Source organism: Lepidochelys kempii, chromosome 12 (genome assembly GCF_965140265.1).
Source record: "Lepidochelys kempii isolate rLepKem1 chromosome 12, rLepKem1.hap2, whole genome shotgun sequence".
Classification (NCBI taxonomy): Eukaryota; Metazoa; Chordata; order Testudines; family Cheloniidae; genus Lepidochelys; species Lepidochelys kempii.
The window spans coordinates 22,410,189-22,428,237 of record NC_133267.1 but is presented as its reverse complement, the minus strand read 5'-3'; the positions used below and the strand labels follow the sequence as shown (position 1 = coordinate 22,428,237).

Genomic DNA, 18,049 nt, shown 5'->3' with positions numbered 1-18,049 from the left:
AGAACAAAAGCAGGACTGGCTAGTCTATTTTCACTGTTCCAGATTGGAGGAATGCAAGAATGGAAACAAATGCCACTTATGGTGAAAAATGAATTGGATTAAAATATTAATTTCTATAATACAAGGATTTTTATGAATAAAACAGCTAAGGAAATGTGTGTTTAAAATGTTTGGCTAAATCATCCCCTCCTCCTCCATAAGCAAGGGACTAAATACCTTCTAGATCTCGTCCAGGTGCGGGGTGTGTGTGTGTGTGTGTGTGCGCGAATGTGTGTTGGCAGGGTATTGTCATTCCTGGAGCCCCTTCATAGGTGTTCTATCATACGCTTTCTCAGACTATGCATCCTGGCCCTTCGGCTGCGTGGGCCTGAGAAGTGTCTTGGTGGAGCCTGAAACACTGGTCTTGTTGTTGTTGTTGTTTGCACTCCTGAAAATACCATGAGGCTGCATGAGATTTGCCGTTAGATTTCCTGTGTGCTTGTTCCAGCTCCAACTAAAGCCTCCTTCACACCTAGAAGACCTGCAGGGTCTGAATAGGGATTCCCCTCCACTGAATACTCCTGGCCACCCAGGGCTACTGTGGTGATATTGTTGCTGACAGGGAGATTCTTCACTCTTCCGTTCTCAGTACTCCTCTCTGCAGATGCTCAGCCAGCCAGTGTGGAATGGATACCCAGAAGCATGGGAAAGGAGAAACAGTAGCTGGCTACTTTAGAGCCTTGCCAACTAGGAGATGACAGGCTAGGGGAATGGGGACCCATGGGGAAACTGGCTGGTATGATGGGGGTCTCCTGTTGAGCCCCTTCTTCCCTTGTGTTCTTGTAGCTCCATTCTGTCTACCTTAGAGTCCCTGTCACTTGATCCTTTCACAGGTCCCACTCCAGTGTCAGTTTGGATCAGCCTTTCTACATTTGGATAAACCGTGGGCACAGAAATCAGCTGTGCCCAGCTACAGGCTATGATAATTGCATATGTATTCTAGTTTCCAGCAGTTGTTAATATGTATGAATTGTCTCTAGGGGGTCAGAACTTCTGGGCTTCAGTAAAAGTGGACCAGATGGTAAAAAGTTTGAGAACCGCTGTTACAATGGGGCTGAGGGTATGTGCATGGGGATGGGGTTTCAAATGAGACCAGCTGGGAGATAGCTGCCCTGTGGCACTGTCTTGCTATAATCCTCTGGGAATTCCCTGCCTACATTGATGCTGGCTAAGCACTAACTTTGGGGAAGGGGTTCTCTAACTGGGCTGTCATGACCACCTGCCTTTCCCATATTGCTGAGTGGGAGAAGGAGCTGAGATAGTCACAATATGGAACTTGTTGCAAGCCACTGACTCTCTCCCTTGGCTCTCTGAAATGTCCCTGAGAGGAGGTTCCAGAGAAATGTCCCTGAGAGGAGGTTCCAGAAAGAATGGCTGGTGGTTCTGACAGAAGCATGCTACTGTGGAGACGGTACTGTTAAGTGGTGGGAGGCAGTGCAGAGGCATGGGGTTTCTACACAGATGGTCCTGGTCTCCAGTGAATCCTTGAGACATTTGTGTTCTGTTGGCCAAGACACCTCTAAGTTTCAGGAGGATGCAAAGCCTGCTTCCCATTGAATGACATGAGAGCAAACAAGCAGTTTCTGGTGCTCTGTGTGGATTAATCCAAGTGATATGGGTCATTGTTTTTAACCTAACAGTGTCTCTTTGAAAGAGTTTCAGAGGAACAGCCGTGTTAGTCTGTATTCGCAAAAAGAAAAGGAGTACTTGTGGCACCTTAGAGACTAACCAATTTATTTGAGCATGAGCTTTCGTGAGCTACAGCTCACTTCATCAGATGTTTACCGTGGAAACTGCAGCAGACTTTATATACACACAGAAATCATGAAACAATACCTCCTCCCACCCCACTGTCCTGCTGGTAATAGCTTATCTAAAGTGATCAACAGGTGGGCCATTTCCAGCACAAATCCAGGTTTTCTCACCCTCCACCCCCCCACACAAATTCACTCTCCTGCTGGTGCTAGCCCATCCAAAGTGACAACTCTTTACATAATCAAGTCGGGCTATTTCCTGCATAGATCAAGGTTTTCTCACATCCCCCCCACCCCCATACACACACAAACTCACTCTCCTGCTGGTAATAGCTCATCTAAACTGACCATTCTCCAGGTTTAAATCCAAGTTAAACCAGAACATCTGGGGGGGGGGGGGGGGTAGGAAAAAACAAGAGGAAACAGGCTACCTTGCATAATGACTTAGCCACTCCCAGTCTCTATTTAAGCCTAAATTAATAGTATCCAATTTGCAAATGAATTCCAATTCAGCTGAATTGGAATTCATTTGCAAATTGGATACTATTAATTTAGGCTTAAATAGAGACTGGGAGTGGCTAAGTCATTATGCAAGGTAGCCTGTTTCCTCTTGTTTTTTCCTACCCCCCCCCCCCAGATGTTCTGGTTTAACTTGGATTTAAACCTGGAGAATGGTCAGTTTAGATGAGCTATTACCAGCAGGAGAGTGAGTTTGTGTGTGTATGGGGGTGGGGGGGATGTGAGAAAACCTTGATCTATGCAGGAAATAGCCCGACTTGATTATGTAAAGAGTTGTCACTTTGGATGGGCTAGCACCAGCAGGAGAGTGAATTTGTGTGGGGGGGTGGAGGGTGAGAAAACCTGGATTTGTGCTGGAAATGGCCCACCTGTTGATCACTTTAGATAAGCTATTACCAGCAGGACAGTGGGGTGGGAGGAGGTATTGTTTCATGATTTCTGTGTGTATATAAAGTCTGCTGCAGTTTCCACGGTAAACATCTGATGAAGTGAGCTGTAGCTCACGAAAGCTCATGCTCAAATAAATTGGTTAGTCTCTAAGGTGCCACAAGTACTCCTTTTCTCTTTGAAAGAGGTGTGGGATGAAGGTTGAGTTTGTTTCCAATATTATCCAAACCAATTTGTCCATGTCTTCTAATTTTTGTTGTGTCCAAAAGCCCAAGACTCTTTAATGTTTTTTTAAAGGATAGTGGTTCCTTGTTCTAAGTAGGAAAACAGTCTTTTACTTGTAAGGAATTTATTATAAAATGACTAGTATGTTACATAGTATCCATAATAAAAAGCATAGAGCAATTTTAGTAAAGCTAATTTTTATGAAAAATTCAAGAAAATAATTATTTGACTCAATGCAATTTACTAGATTATTTTTGTAAATTTCAAGTATTTACTACTCTCTCACAGTAAAAATAATTGTGCAAATAATAATGAAATACTTCCAAGAGTTGGGAGTGACTTTTTTTATTGTAACTTGAAACTCAGATCAAATGTTACAGCTGTCATTGAATATTTTAGATGCAGCAAAGTTAAAATGAGGGTGAGATTCAGTTTTAAGTGACTGGATGTTAAAAACCAAACAAGTCCTTCAACTGCAAATAAATCATGTTTTGGAAGTTAAATGTCAGATTAGCACTTTTAAAAGCATAATTTTTCTTCATTGACTTTAATTAAACTCAGTATATACTCACATGAACCTGATGATAATAGAGTAGTTTTGAAAATATAGTGTACCTTTGTGCCAGGCCTTTTTTGTCTTCAGCTCCCCAGGCAGTGAACGTTACAACACTTGCTGAAGGGTTGCAGAACAGAAAGAGAGTTTAGTCTTTGGGTTTTTTATGTGAAACTGAGGAATACAAAAATCATAATCTGGATATGAAGAGCCAGTGGCAAAACCTTCCATTAGTGTCAGACCTTATGTTTTCCCACTGGGCAGTGACACTTGCCGGACTACAGGGCATGGCTGGGGACACTGATTTAGTGTGATTTATGAAAAAAAAATGTGCAGAGCTGCAGAAAGGCATTGGCTGAATAGAATGTGAATTCTGTTCTGGTGTGTCTCCTGCACATCATTTCATAGTTTTAGCTAGGAAAAAAAGAAGAAGGAACACCATGAACATGAGAAGGAATACCATAAACATGCAGTAAGACTGGGTAGGAAATTAAATAGGGAAAACAAAATAATATTGAATCCATAGGCTATGGTTTTATCAACTTTTGTGTCCGAGTCTTGAATGAGCACAGCATCTTGTGTTGTGTTGTGTAAAGTGAACTGTTAACCAATAAAAAAATCAACATTTACCACTATTTCTGTATAGTTAAATACAGTACAGTAAAATAACTAGGATATCTCAGATATCATTCTATGGTAATGTTAAATACATGGGGAGTTTTTTGTGGTGTCCAGTCTGAGTGTGTTTGCAAAATGTTATATTTTGTAATGGCCTCTTTTCTATACAAATAGCCTTTAACTTAGTGGGTACATTCAACAGTGGAAGAAATTGTCAGCATTTGAATATCTGCCATCTTCTATTTGAATTTAACCAAAAAGAACATTTGTGTCTGCAAAAAAGGCAAGTAAATGTTTACATTTTTATTGTGCATCTTTAAAGAGCTGGCCCCTTTAAGTGAAGAGAATCCACTCCCCTGTGCCATCAAAGGTGCATCCTAATATGACCGGATTCAGAAGGTAGCATCACATCTGGGACTAATAAATAGGACAGGAGAGCAGCAGAGGGCCTAGCTTGCTGGCCTTTCTGAACCAGGGCCAGGGTGACGGGGGAAGGCTGGTGCTGGAGACCAGTAGAGGGTTAGCCAGCTGGCTTTCCTAAGTCAGGGCCAAGAGGCTGCAAAGGGCTGGGTGCCATGAGACCAGGAGAAAGGCTAACTAGCTGACCTTCCCCAGGCGGAAGTGTTTTTTGTTTTGTTCATATTGCTTGTAAGTGTGACAACCAGTTCCTCTGCTGGAACTGAGTGTAACCAGAGTTTTTAGGGTTAACTCCATGGGCTACTGAAGTTTTATATACTACTCCAAAACAGTACCTTATCTGCAAAAATCAGGTGGTTTTTCCTCTCAATCCTTCTATATGCAATAGTAGAATATTACTGTGAGTTGGGTGTGGGGAGAGGGTAGGGTTGTTCTTAGGATCCCTCCTTAAGGTGTGGTTCTTTATAATTACAAAGCAACAGCTACAGGGTTAGAATACTCTGCCAATTTGCCTGTCCTTAGATTGCAAGCTTTTTGTAGCAGGGATTGTTCTTCATGAGTGTTTGGAAAGCATCCATCACACACTGGGTTCTACCACAAATTAAATAAGGCAAATAGTAATTAGAGAAATTTAAAAGAGACATTTCAATCAAACTTGGATTTTGCTTACTAGTGAGGCCCTATCCCACCGTCCTTTGCTGGTCCCTTATCTCCATCCTGCTTCTTTTGTGTTTTTTGGGGCTTTTCTGACACATGCCATCACCTTTCTTGGCTCCCCATTCTTCCTTGCCTTCCCTTCCACTTTCCACCTGCTTCCTGCCCCTATAGTCTTATAGTTATGAAAGAACAGTTTCCCCCTCTCCTCTTGACATCTCTGAGCATGGCTGACAGACCTCCACTCCCTCTTGAGCTTTTTTGGGGTAGCAGCTAGTTGGTCCTCCAACGTCACTTTCAGGGAGGCCATCAAAATGGGACCCATTCCCTGCCCCCTCCCGTTCCCTTGAAAAACTCTTTAAGAGAAAATCTCTGAGGTTTTTCCATATTGAAACAACTCTCTCATCAACATATGGTTGTTTTAGCAAGACAGTGATATTGTCAGACTTGTAAGTCTTAATGAATTCCTGAAATTCCAAATATGAGAACTGAGGTTTGTTGTCAGTAATCAGAACTTGTGCTATTCTATGCCTTGCATATTGTGATTTGATATGGGTAATTGCCATTCTCCTGATTTTTTTTCTTTGTTTTTTTTTAATCTCCGTAAATTGAGTGTAGTAATCTTTTAACAGTAACAGTTAATAGTAAACAGTCAAGGTTAAGTATCTTTTTCTTACTCTTTGCAAAACTTGACCCAATCTTACATTGTGTTCATTAGGGTTCATAGCCCAAGTTAAGTAATTAACTATTATAATTTCATTTTAGGTGACCTCTGCAAAGGCTTTTTGAAATAGAGCTACAGTGGAATTAATATCAAATAGCATTCACATACATGTATAACATCCAAATGGAGAATTAAAAGTCGTGATTAATTGCACGGTTAAACAATAGAATACCAACTGAAATTTATTAAATATTTTTGGATGTTTTCTACGTTTTCAAATATATCAATTTAAATTACAACACAGACTACAAAGTGTACAGTGTTCACTTTATTGTATCTTGGATTACAAATATTTGCTCTGAAAAGTGATTAAAAAAGAAATAGTATTTTTCAATTCACCTCATACAATAGTGCAATCTGTAGTGCAATCTCTTTATCATGAAAGTGCAACTTACAAATGTAGGGTTTTCTTTTTTTACATCACTGCACTCAAAAACAAAACAGTGTAAAACTTTAGAACCTACAAGGTCACTCAGTCCTACTTCTTATTCAGCCAATCACTGAGAGAAACAAGTTTGTTTACATTTACGGGAGATAAGGCTGCCCACTTCTTAATTACAATGTCACCTGAAGTGAGAACAAAGCTTTGCATGGCACTGTTGAAGCCGGCATTGCAAGATATTTACATGCCAGATGCACTAAAGATTCATATGCCTCTTCATGCTTTGGCCATCGTTTCAGAGGACATGCTTCCATGCTGATGACACTTGTTAAAAGAATGCATTAATTACATTTATGAATTGTATGTTTCCTGCTCTGTTTTACCCACATTCTGACATATATTTCATGTTATAGCAGTCTTGGATGATGACCCAGCACATGTTGTTCATTTTAAGAACACTTTCACTACAAATCTGACAAAATGCAAAGAAGATACCAATATGAAATTTCTAAAGATAGCTACAGCTCTTGAACCAAGATTTAAGAATCTAAAGTGCCTCCTAAAATCTGCGTGAAGCATGCTTTGAGAAGTCTTAAAGAGCAATATTCTGATGCGGAAACTACAGAACCCAAACCACCAAAAAAGAAAATCAACCTTCTGTTGGTGGCATCTGACTCATGATGATGAAAATGAAAATGCATCAGTCCGCACTACTTTGGATCGTTATCTAGCAGAACCCGTCATTAATGTGGACACATGTCCTCTGGAATGGTGGTTGAAGCAGCAAGGGACATATGAATCTTTGGTGCATCTGGCATGTAAATATCTTGCGACGCCGGCTACAATAGTGCTCTGTGAACGCCTGTTCTCACTTTTAGGTGACATTGTAAACAAGAAGCAGGCAACTCTTGCAAATGTAAAATGCAAATGTTTGTCTGAGTGATTGGCTGAACAAGAAATAGGACTGATTAGACTTGTAGGCTCTAAAGTTTTATGTTTTTATTTTTGAATGCAGGGTATTTTTTGTACATAATTCTACACTTGTAAGTTCAACTTTCATGATAAAGAGATTGAACTACAGTACTTGTATTAGGTGAATTGAAAAATACTAATTTTGTTTTTTACAGTGCAAATATTTGTAATAAAAAATAAATATAAAATGAGCACTCTACACTTTGTATCCTATGTTGTAATTGAAATCAATATATTTTAAAATGTAGAAAACATCCAAAAATATTTAAATAAATGGTATTCTATTATTGTTTAACAGCGTGATTAATCGTATGATTAATCACAATAATTTTTTTAATTGCTTGACAGCCTGTGTGTGTGTGTGTATTATTTTCCTTAGAATACAATGGCATAGTACTCCAGAATCCATCTTAAAGGATATAAATCTGCCATTAATATTCAGCTCTATTTGTCAGTCTGAAACAGGTTGTTCTTAAGCATTGTGGGGGTAATATTTTCTTGAGTAGTGTATTATACAGTCTGAGACATGAGCAGACAGATCTTCAGCATCAGACATAAAATGTCTTCTCTTTAACTAGAATAAACATATCTGAGCAAATTCTACTCTTCATTTAAAGTTTAGCTCCCCTATGTGCCTTTCAGATTATCCCAAAGTATTTATAATTTACCAGATCATATTCCACACTTATCTAATTTTTGTAGGATTCCTTTCAAGGCTACATGATAATAGAACAACTTGTAGTGGCTAGTGACCTTCTCCAGCAGTAATTTCTTCCTTTGGGCATTGAAATTGATTTTTCTCATCCTGACATGTGAAGATTCAAAGGATACCCCTTGCCCCAACTCCCAAGAGCATACAGTGGCATCAAAAGCAGAGCCCAAGAATGCTGTAGCTTTTAGGGCATTAATTGTGGCAACATCAGAAAGAGCACAATGCGTTTAGGCAGTTCCCCTCTGTGCTGTGGCACCACAGAGTTCAGAAACACTGTGCACTCAGGGCTATGTTTTGACTTTAAAAGCCAAAGCTGTTTTTGGGTGTGTGAAGATGTAGCACCTGAGTGATAGTGGCTGGATGTATTCTGCATGTGAAGGGCAAAGGCAGACAGAATACGTTCAGTGCCACAGGGGAGGTTCACCAAGCAGCTGCATTCTGGCTGCGCTTTGGGCAAGCGGAGCTCCTATAGTATCACTTGCACAAAGGCAGCCGAACTCTTGCCCTAATAGATTTGTTGTTGAATATCGCGTTAAATGCTCTGTCCGTGTTAAGATGTGCATAGTCCCCTTATGTGGTGAGAAAAGGAATTTTTGAAACCAAATCTGAAATCCATGCTTAATTGCATAGTGTAAGAATTCCACATGAATGTCAGCATGCAGTCAGACATCTGAAAGGTTCCTTGTGTGAGTGCAGCACCTTGCAATCAAAGCACTAGTTTATCATGTGGCTGTCTAGAGGGATAGTTGGAGGAAAAAAGATCTACACCTGTAAGTCTCTGATGCCTGCAAATCCATTTCTGGCTATATGTATATAGTGCTAAATATCTATGAAATACAACATTGAAGAAAATGAAACATAATTTATCAATAAAACAGACAATTGCTTAGAGGTATGAACTTTTATTTTCAGGAAAATATCTCAAGTTCAAGAAATACTTGCCAGATCAAATATTATTACAGGAAAACAGGCAAAGTACCTTACATTAGAGAGGGCTGCATTTTATTTTTCCTTTGACCGTATGAAAGGGGAGTGAGAGGTAAGGGAGCATAAAATAAAATTGTTACTTTAGAAAATGTTAAGTGAAAGTATTTATCCTTCATTAAATAAATTTTTTGGTGCTGTATATGGTGCTGGAAAACCAGGTGTGCCAGCCCTTGCCAAGTCTGTAGGTGTCAGCTGAGCACTGACAATTCATAGCTGGAAACCAGACCAGCTCACCTATATATTAGTGGTGTTCAAGATGAGTGTTAGACTTGTAAGAATGTGTTTAATGTTTAGATTCTATAAAATGCTTGTAAGTTGCTGCATGCATTAATCTTACTTGTAATACCTGTATCCTGCTATAAGGTAATATGTAAGTTTTGCTTTATAATTGAAAAATGCCTGCTCCGATTTGTGAACCTAGGCAGGAAGAGTGGTCCCATTCCCGCCCCCTCCCTGGCCCATCAGGAAGTATTATCAAGACTAAATGGGCCATTGTAGGACAAAGTCTTTGTTGATTGTCTCATCCAGCCATGAAGAAGTGATGTTCAGGAGCTCTCATCCCTTCAGTTTAAACTCTGAGGGAAGGGTGTATAAAGATGCTCACAAGAAGAAATGGTTCTCTCACTTTGCTTTTTGGACTCATACAAGGGCTGGAGCTAAGAAGCACAAAGCAGAGATCCCTAGGGTCAACTCCTAAAAGACATTAAGTGGACAGATTATTATATCTCTGTCACCTTTTGGAACCAGACTGTGACTCATTTGTGCTTATATGTTGCCTGCTTTAACCTGTAAATAAGTCTCTCATTTCTTTTTCCTAGTTAATAAATCCTTAGTTTGCTATAGTCTACCAGTGTTGTATCTGGTGTGAGATCAGAGGTACAAATTGACCTGGGGTAAGTGACTGGTTTCTTGGGACTGGGAGCAACCCAAACATTTTGCAATTTTTGGTGCAAGTGACCATTTATCACTAAATCCAGCTTGCCTGGATGGATAGATTTGAGTGCTCTGTGACTCTATGATAAGACTGTTACAGTGATCCAGGAGTTCACACTTGTTACTGGGTTGGTGACTATTCATGACTATGATGAGAAATAAATTAATGTTCTGCATATTTAACAGAGTTGAGTTAAAATATTCCCTTTAATGAAAAACAACGTTTGCTTGGGCTGAGTATGTATCCCTGGTATGTTTACTTTCCTCAACTACTGATTGGAGAGCAGTCATGGAAACAGTGAATTTTTTCAGTGATTATTAGTGAACATGAATGCAAAACACATATTAAACTGGAGGAAATAGAAGTATTCATCTAGAAACCTGACTTTGGGAGTTACTCACCCATTCCAGGAACAGAAATAATACCATGTCACCTCTATGCTATTTACTATATTTAAATGTTACTATTTCTTTGCCATTCCAGGCACTTAGTCGCTATTCAGAAGGGGACCAGCATAGCAGACTAGCAAGTTACATTATTGCCTTTCAATGTTTACAGGTTTATAGGTTTATAGGCAGTAAAAGCAAAGCAGTGGCAAAAAATTATGCAGGATGTTTAATTTTAAAAGCACTTAGATATTGTACATTTGTTGCTGTTTTGACAATTTATCCAGTTTATAAATATATTAAATTTATTTAAAAATAAGTAAGCAAGTAACAAACATGATAGGTCTGAGGTTATGAATCCTCCTCCATAGTGTTTTAAATGATAAATCCAACCATAGTACCAGAAGCCAAGTGTTTGCACCTCAGTCTGATTAAGAAGTTAACATATTGTGGCAGTAATTCAGAAAGAACATCCTTCTCTAGTTTTATTCGTTTCATGTTAGCTTTTCATGTACATAAAAAGGACCTTGCTTGGATGCTCATTCTGTGCCAGCAATTAGAACTGGGAGCAATGGGGTCTGTTATGGGTTACTAGGTTCAGACACACTACCTTGGGAGTTACCCTGCTGAAATGTAGTGCACACATTCTCAAAAAGGTGTTAGCAGGTTAGAGGGAAAAGTAAAACTTGCAAAGAGGTGGAATTAGATAAGTGGTTATCTCTCCTTCCATTGAGAAAAGTGTGATACATCCTGAAGTGAGTCTCTGATTTATTGTCCTGTTTTACCTTTTCCAATAGAAAGATCTTTATTATGAAAGATATTTTCAATATCTCACCTTAAGGAAAATTTATTTTTGATCTATCAGATTGCTATAATGCCAAGGTGATCTAACTTTGCCAGAATGCTAAAATATCATCTTGGCATTTCCAGAGGAGAGAAAATAGCCAGAATCAAGAGAGATGTGCCATACAAGCATTACCTGGAATGGTTCTTCAGAAGACCATGACTAGGTTGATTGGTTTCTCCCCAGCCCCTTGATTAAATGGTTCAAAAGTGGCACTTCCACGAATGAAATTATAACATTAAACACCTTGGATGGTAAATAGGACCTTTGAGATAACATCCTAGGAATTTTGTTTATAAGTGGACATGCCCAGCATAACTTTAGTGAGACAAACAGTAGAGTCATTACTAGGCTGTGCGAGAGGGGCTGAGCAAGAAGTCTCCCATAGTAACAGTTCCTGCATTCCTTAAGAGCTTCCCAGCCAGGATGCAAGATGTCAAAATGGAGGTGGGCAGGAGGTGATTCATGTCTCTGTCTCCCCTTGTACACCACACCCAGTGCATCTGTGGAGCTGTTTAGCACACTGAGGAGCGGTTTGTAACAGCTGGCCCAGAGTTTTCACCCTTCATGGTTCCCCGGGGCTCCACATAACTCCCTAAACCAGGGGACTGTCATGGATACCATGACCTAGCTTTGTAAGGGAAAATATATTTGAGCTTGAGATCCACTCCCAGCACAGTACAGCAGACAGTAATGCGAAAGTATGAGTCTGAGAGTTTATAAACCAATGTAATTTTGGGGTTACTATAAAATACTTGGAATGACAGTAGGTAGGAGAATTCACTAATAGAATTAAAGCTATGCATGCTTCTCTTAACAACATACACACAGTGATTAGAAAAAGGCTTCTGTAACCCACACACCTCCTGGGTGTGGTGTTCTGTCCCATCTAGTGGTACCGAGACCATTTAGAGAGAGAGAGAGAATTATGAATCTGCTCTACAGCTTTAGTTAATAGCCAGTTGGCTTTTAGCTCATGCAGTGGAGGCTCATGCACTGAACTCCAGAGGTCCCAGGTTAGATCCCACTCACCAACGGCCGGGGACTGTCAGTGAGACACCTCAACAATGAGTTGGGAGCATTCCTTCATTCTGATTAGTAAAACTGAAGATATAGATGCTTCTCAGTACATTCAGCACAGAAATAATCACATATCAGTGAAGTGTAAGATTCTGCTTAACATTACTGTTAATCAGAAGAAAATTGATCAGCCAATACACAAAGCATTGAGTAGAAAAATGAAGCAAGGGAAATATAAAATGTATTCTTTAGCTGTAGAATAGCTACAGACCAGTGCAAGGACTATAAAGTATACTAGAATAAGGAAGTGAATTTGTACGTTTGTAGGCAAAACTTTGTTATAAATAGTTACATGAAAAATGATGGAAGGGAGATGGCAAACTAAATGGATGAATTAAGCTGCATGTATAAGGTTTCATCATAGGAATCTAAACAGCAGTCATTAAATATAATTTTAACAAGCTCTCAAGAGCAACAGGATAAGTAATTGAAGAGGCAACAACCCATAGGGGGGCTGTAGCACATTTTTCCTTCAGTGATCATGACTGGACACTAATTATAATGGTCAGTAACACCACCCTGTAGCGCGCAGAAGAGTTTCACAACATCTTTACAAGAAAATGTCATGAAGGGGAAGACAAAGGCAACTTTGTGTATGAAAGAAAGAGTGATATAAGGGGGAAGGTGGCAATAGAACCTTCTGGAGAAGATCCAAATAAATGAAGTTAAATGAAACCAAGATTCTTCTGTTCAGAAGGGACAAAAATAACAAGGAGAACCTGCATCTCTATTAACTTCCTCTTGACAGTTGTCAAAGTATCTGCAATGCTAGGTTTTATTGAACCAAGATTATTACATAGGCTGTAACAAAAAGTGCAGCACAGATAAGTAAAGTTCAGCATATTCATTTGCCATGTTGGAGCTCACTCTTCCGCCTGCCACATTTAACCCCTTAATGCACCCTCTCTGCTCCCTATTTATGTTCACCCTCTTTATAATTAACATCCCATAAAGTTACACTCCTACAGTATATTTAATCTCAACTCGCTGCACTGTAACCATTAACCCTCTTTATGTAGAATATTCATTCGGTTTCTGTACAGTAGCACACCTTATTACTTGTGTATGCCATGTATCAACTACAAGCAAGATCTAGAAGTGCTGCAGTCCTTATCAAGAAGTTTGCTAAGTCAGGTTCCAGTGAAGGTCCATTCAGTTCCACAGAAGGTCATGTTAAAGTGAGGATTCTGTCATGCTTCCACATAAACATATTCAAAAGACTAAGAAAGAACTCTGTATCACCACATCTTATTTCTTTCTGAGAAAATCTTCTGAAAACTAAAGTAATGGGAAGATGGAATTAATATACTATAAAATAACACCTAGACCAAATACATATTTTTTCAGACTACTGGTGCATACGTACAAAAGGGTTAAATTTTAAAAAGCAGCCTCTATTTTTGCACCCATATTTACACAAATTTTGGGCTACTGTTATTTGCAGGGGAAAATTAGGTCATTTACTGTAGATTCATAGATTCCAAGACCAGAAGGGACCATTATGATCATCTAATCTGATCCATATAACACAGGCAGTAGAATTTTCCCAACATAATTCCTGGAGTGGATCTTTTAGAAGAACATACAATCTTCAATTAAAAATTGTCAGTGATGGAGAATTAGGCAATGTTACTCTCACTTACCCCTTGGGCCCACAAATTAATTCTTTGGTGTTTACATGCCCAGTGAAGACCAACCTTAAAATTTGGCCCCAGAGTCATAGCTATACAATCAGTATCTTATGAGCTCTTCAGTCTGTCTTCTTTTCCCTCCTCCCTCAGTCCCTGTCCATACTCATATGTCTTTTTATGGCATCGCTGAATTGTGAGACAGGAGTCACAGCCAACAGTTCCTGTAGTGGTCCAATCTGGAACTACACCTCTCATTTCAACTTTCCCTTTGTGCAAAACATTTTAACATTTTTTAAAGTGATCTTAGAGGATTTAAATATCGCAATGCATTACGTAAATGAACCCCAATGCCAAAAATATGTCCTCTTTCTTTTACAGCCCAACACAGAAAGTAAGGGCTTTATATGCTTATTAATTAGTTGGGGATTGGTCCTGCTTTGAGCAGGGGGTTGGATTAGATGACCTCCTGAGGTCCATTCCAACCCTGATATTCTATGATTCTGTGATAATTGTGGTAGAATACGAAAACAAAGGCAGACAGGAATTTAGAGGAAGAAAATATTCACAGGGAATCAGCAGTAGTCTTGTGCAAAGATCACAAACCTCAATTAATTTGGAGAGTCCATAAAAATGTCTAGATATTTATGCAAAGAGAGCAAATGTTAAATTAAAGTATTTGCAAAAGATTTTCAGAGTTCCTTGAATAAGGGAGTCCACAGCTTTATGTTTCTAAAAGATTCTTCAATCTGTTTTAGAATTTGCAGGGTTTTGTGAAGGAACTGGTTGTCATAATGGTAAAATTAGTTGTGTGCCAAATCCATTTTCACTTCTACTTCTCCATCCCCACCTTTTATGGAATTTAAGAATCTTGGGTTTTTTGCTTTAGCTTTAGATATCTAAAAAAGACATCAGAGAAATACAAATGAAGCCACCATTGAGAAACTCAGAGAGTGCTTCAGTTAATGATGTCATACTCCCATCACTGTCATGCTCCATGACCTGGTGGATCCAGCGGGCAGTATTGATGGTTGTCTGGAACATAAAATTAGCTTTTTGATTACTGCCAGTGAATTTAGAGGACTTTAAATTCTTGGGCTAATGAGTTTGCACACCAGAATTATTCTGATAAGCAGGGCTGGCTCTAGGTTTTTTGCCACCCCAAGCAAAAAAAAGAAAAAAGAAAAAGGGTGACTGGAATGCCGCCCCTGGAATTGTGCCGCCCCAAACATGTGCTTGCTTTGCTGGTGCCTAGAGCTGGTCCTGCTGATAAGGCCCTTCAATTTCTTGTTCAGTATTTAAAACATTTATTTCCAATGGGTAGTGCTTAAGGAATCCATGTGTACAACTATGCTCCATTATTTAGATAATTTCTCCTTTCTTAGCCCTGCTAAGCTTGACCCTTCTGCAGAGATGAAGGTAACTACTATGTTATTTACCTTCCCAAGGATATAGCTAGATTCTACAATACCCATGAAGATATTGGAAAATCAGTCATCTATTTTGAAAGCACATGAGTAAAGAAGATCGTTGTGAGGCACATACAGTTAACTGTACAGTGTGGTTATTTCAGAAGTGATGTGTAGTGTATGAGATTTGGCAGGCTTCCTTGAAAATCACACAGAACCTGTTTTCCAAGTGGAGGGGCTCTAAGCAAGTTTTACTGACATTTAAGATTACTTGGAAAATCTTGAATGTAGGTCATGTTTTGGGTACCTGTTCAACTGTGCACTGCTTTTTTACCCTCTCATAATACAAGAACATGGGGATATTTAATGAATCCAAGGGAGCTATTTTAAAAGTGCTAAAAGGAAATATTTTTTCACATGATGCACACTTAGCCTGTGTGAACTCTTTGCCAGAAGATATATTTGAGGCCAAGGGTTTAGCAGGATTTAAAAAATGTAGATTTATATGGATAACAAGAAAATCTAGAATTGTTACAATAAGTGTTAAAAACTGAGGTTGGATGAGACACTTCCATGTTTTAGGGCTGAGCCAACCTCTAGCTATTGCAGGGGTAAGGGAGAAGGTAGCTACCTACTGCAGGGGTTCTTGCACCTTCCTCTGAAGTAAATAGTATTGGCACCTGTCAGAGACAAGATACTGAAGTAGGTGGGCTGCTGGTCTGATCCTGTTTGGCAATTTCCGATGCTTGCTGCAGATGGACAAAAACATGAGGAGGAGTGTGTCCCTGGAGCAAAGTGGCGAAAGCTTCTGCTTAGTAAATAGAGGAATGGGAACAGATTTTGCTCCAAAAGCAAAGTTGCATCATTCTGGTGTTCTGCTGAACTACTCTGGGTTTTTCACCAATAGTATTCTTAATAGAAAGATGGCGTGTCCAGCAAAAGTATATGCAATTCTACAGGTTTTAAATCCCTGGCCTGAAATCAATCAAATAAACCAGGCACCTCTTTAGGTCTGTTTGGAAGAATCTTGGGTTCAAAATGGGCAAGGGGGAGATTGTGCATCATTCTTCTACTGTGTCGTCTGCTGGGGATGGACATGTACTTTTTGCCATGTAAACTTCGTAGAGAAAAGAAAAGGGGTACTTGTGGCACCTTAGAGACTAACCAATTTATTTGAGCATAAGCTTTCGTGAGCTACAGCATCCGATGAAGTGAGCTGTAGCTCACGAAAGCTTATGCTCAAATAAATTGGTTAGTCTCTAAGGTGCCACAAGTACTCCTTTTCTTTTTCCGAACACAGACTAACATGGCTGTTACTCTGAAACCTGTTCTTACAGAAAGGATATATTATTGTCCATAAATCATCATGTACGTGAATGACTCTGTAAAATAGTAAAAATGAGAGTTACCTGCGGTGGATTTACAAACCATTCACAGACATTCTAAAGTTTATAAAACCAGTCTAGTTCACCTTATTTTGGGGTTCAAAACATGGATAGGTGCTCAAAAATGTTTGCAAAAATGTTGGTGAACAAGAGCCAGTTGAGCCATGAATCCTGGCTAGCTTTTGGTAGAAACATGGTAGTTTCGGCTGAGTTTCCTTCAAAGCAGCAACTTGAAGTGAGAGTCAGGGCATGCGAATCCAAGGTCATCCAAATAAAAGCAGAAGTTATTAGAATTTATAAATCATACTAAAATATTCAGTTTTTATTTAATCTACATGTACTTCAAGCTTTTTATAGAAAAGTCCTGTAGAACTGAATAAAGCCAATAGAGTTATTTAGAAACATTAATAGGGTTCTATAGAAATGACTCCAAAAATATACAGGACAGTATAGCTTTGTGATAAGTTTTCTGAACTACTACATAGAATTATATGTAATTTAAGTAATTTTGTATACAGGGAAGTAATTTTGTATACAGACGTAACTGAAATTCTATGTTATACAGGTCAATTTAAATGATCTAACGGTGCCTTCTGGCCTAATCCATGAAATCTCTTCATTATATTTTATATAGTAGTCCTATAGAAAAGCTATCTTTTTGTTAAATTCTATGAGACTTTTTCCACTCGTATTTCCTTTTTCTATCAGAGTGTTCTCCACAGCCTGCCTTCTGGTGCCAAATGGAAAAAGATGGATTAGAAATATAACTTCTGGAAAATCCATGACTGAGGGTGAAGTAAGAATGATGGATATCTATACTTCAGCTGAAAGGGTAAAAATTTGATCCACAGCACTGGGCTGGACTTATGCGTGTGACAATTATGAAAGTAACAGATAGCTGTGTGTTAACTCTATACTATAAGATTTTACAAAGTTCTAACCCTGTTTTTCAGAGCTGTGTCCTTTTCTTATGAAGGCAGGAAGTCTTGGGATAAAGCTAATTTTTATTTAGAATGCACAGTCTCCACCATTCACAATTTAACAAGCTAGATTAATTATAGCTATTTATTGAGTGTTTAGCATGTCAGATAACTTGGAGGTTAAATGTTACTATTGAGTGTAATTTTCAACAGACTGTTTGTTTGCATGAAGCAGAGAAGAAAACAATACAAGCACAACACATTCAAGCTTGATTTTGTATAAATATGATGATGATTTTAGCTTTTTTGTATCTTTTAGAAAAAGATAAACATTTTGAAAATGTAGTAACCGTAGAGAATGAATCTCATGTTTTTTGTGCAAAATTTGCTTTTTGCAATTTAAATTATGACTAAAAATATGTGTATAAAAACTGTCAAAAGTGAACTTAAATAGTGCCTTTGGAGTATGCTGAAATTAGTTTTCCTTATGACCTATTTGTAAATCATTTGAACCAAATAG

General features: G+C 38.8%; 1 long non-coding RNA gene across 1 annotated transcript in view; it reads left to right on the top strand.

The window, feature by feature from the left end:
* Positions 1-17,761, top strand: part of LOC140896275 (uncharacterized) — a 160,452-nt gene extending 142,691 nt beyond the window's left edge. Inside the window, exon 6 of the long non-coding RNA XR_012154499.1 lies at positions 17,318-17,761. This is a non-coding gene — a long non-coding RNA (uncharacterized lncRNA). The remainder of the gene's footprint in view (positions 1-17,317) is intronic.
* The last annotated feature ends 288 nt before the right edge of the window (positions 17,762-18,049 follow it).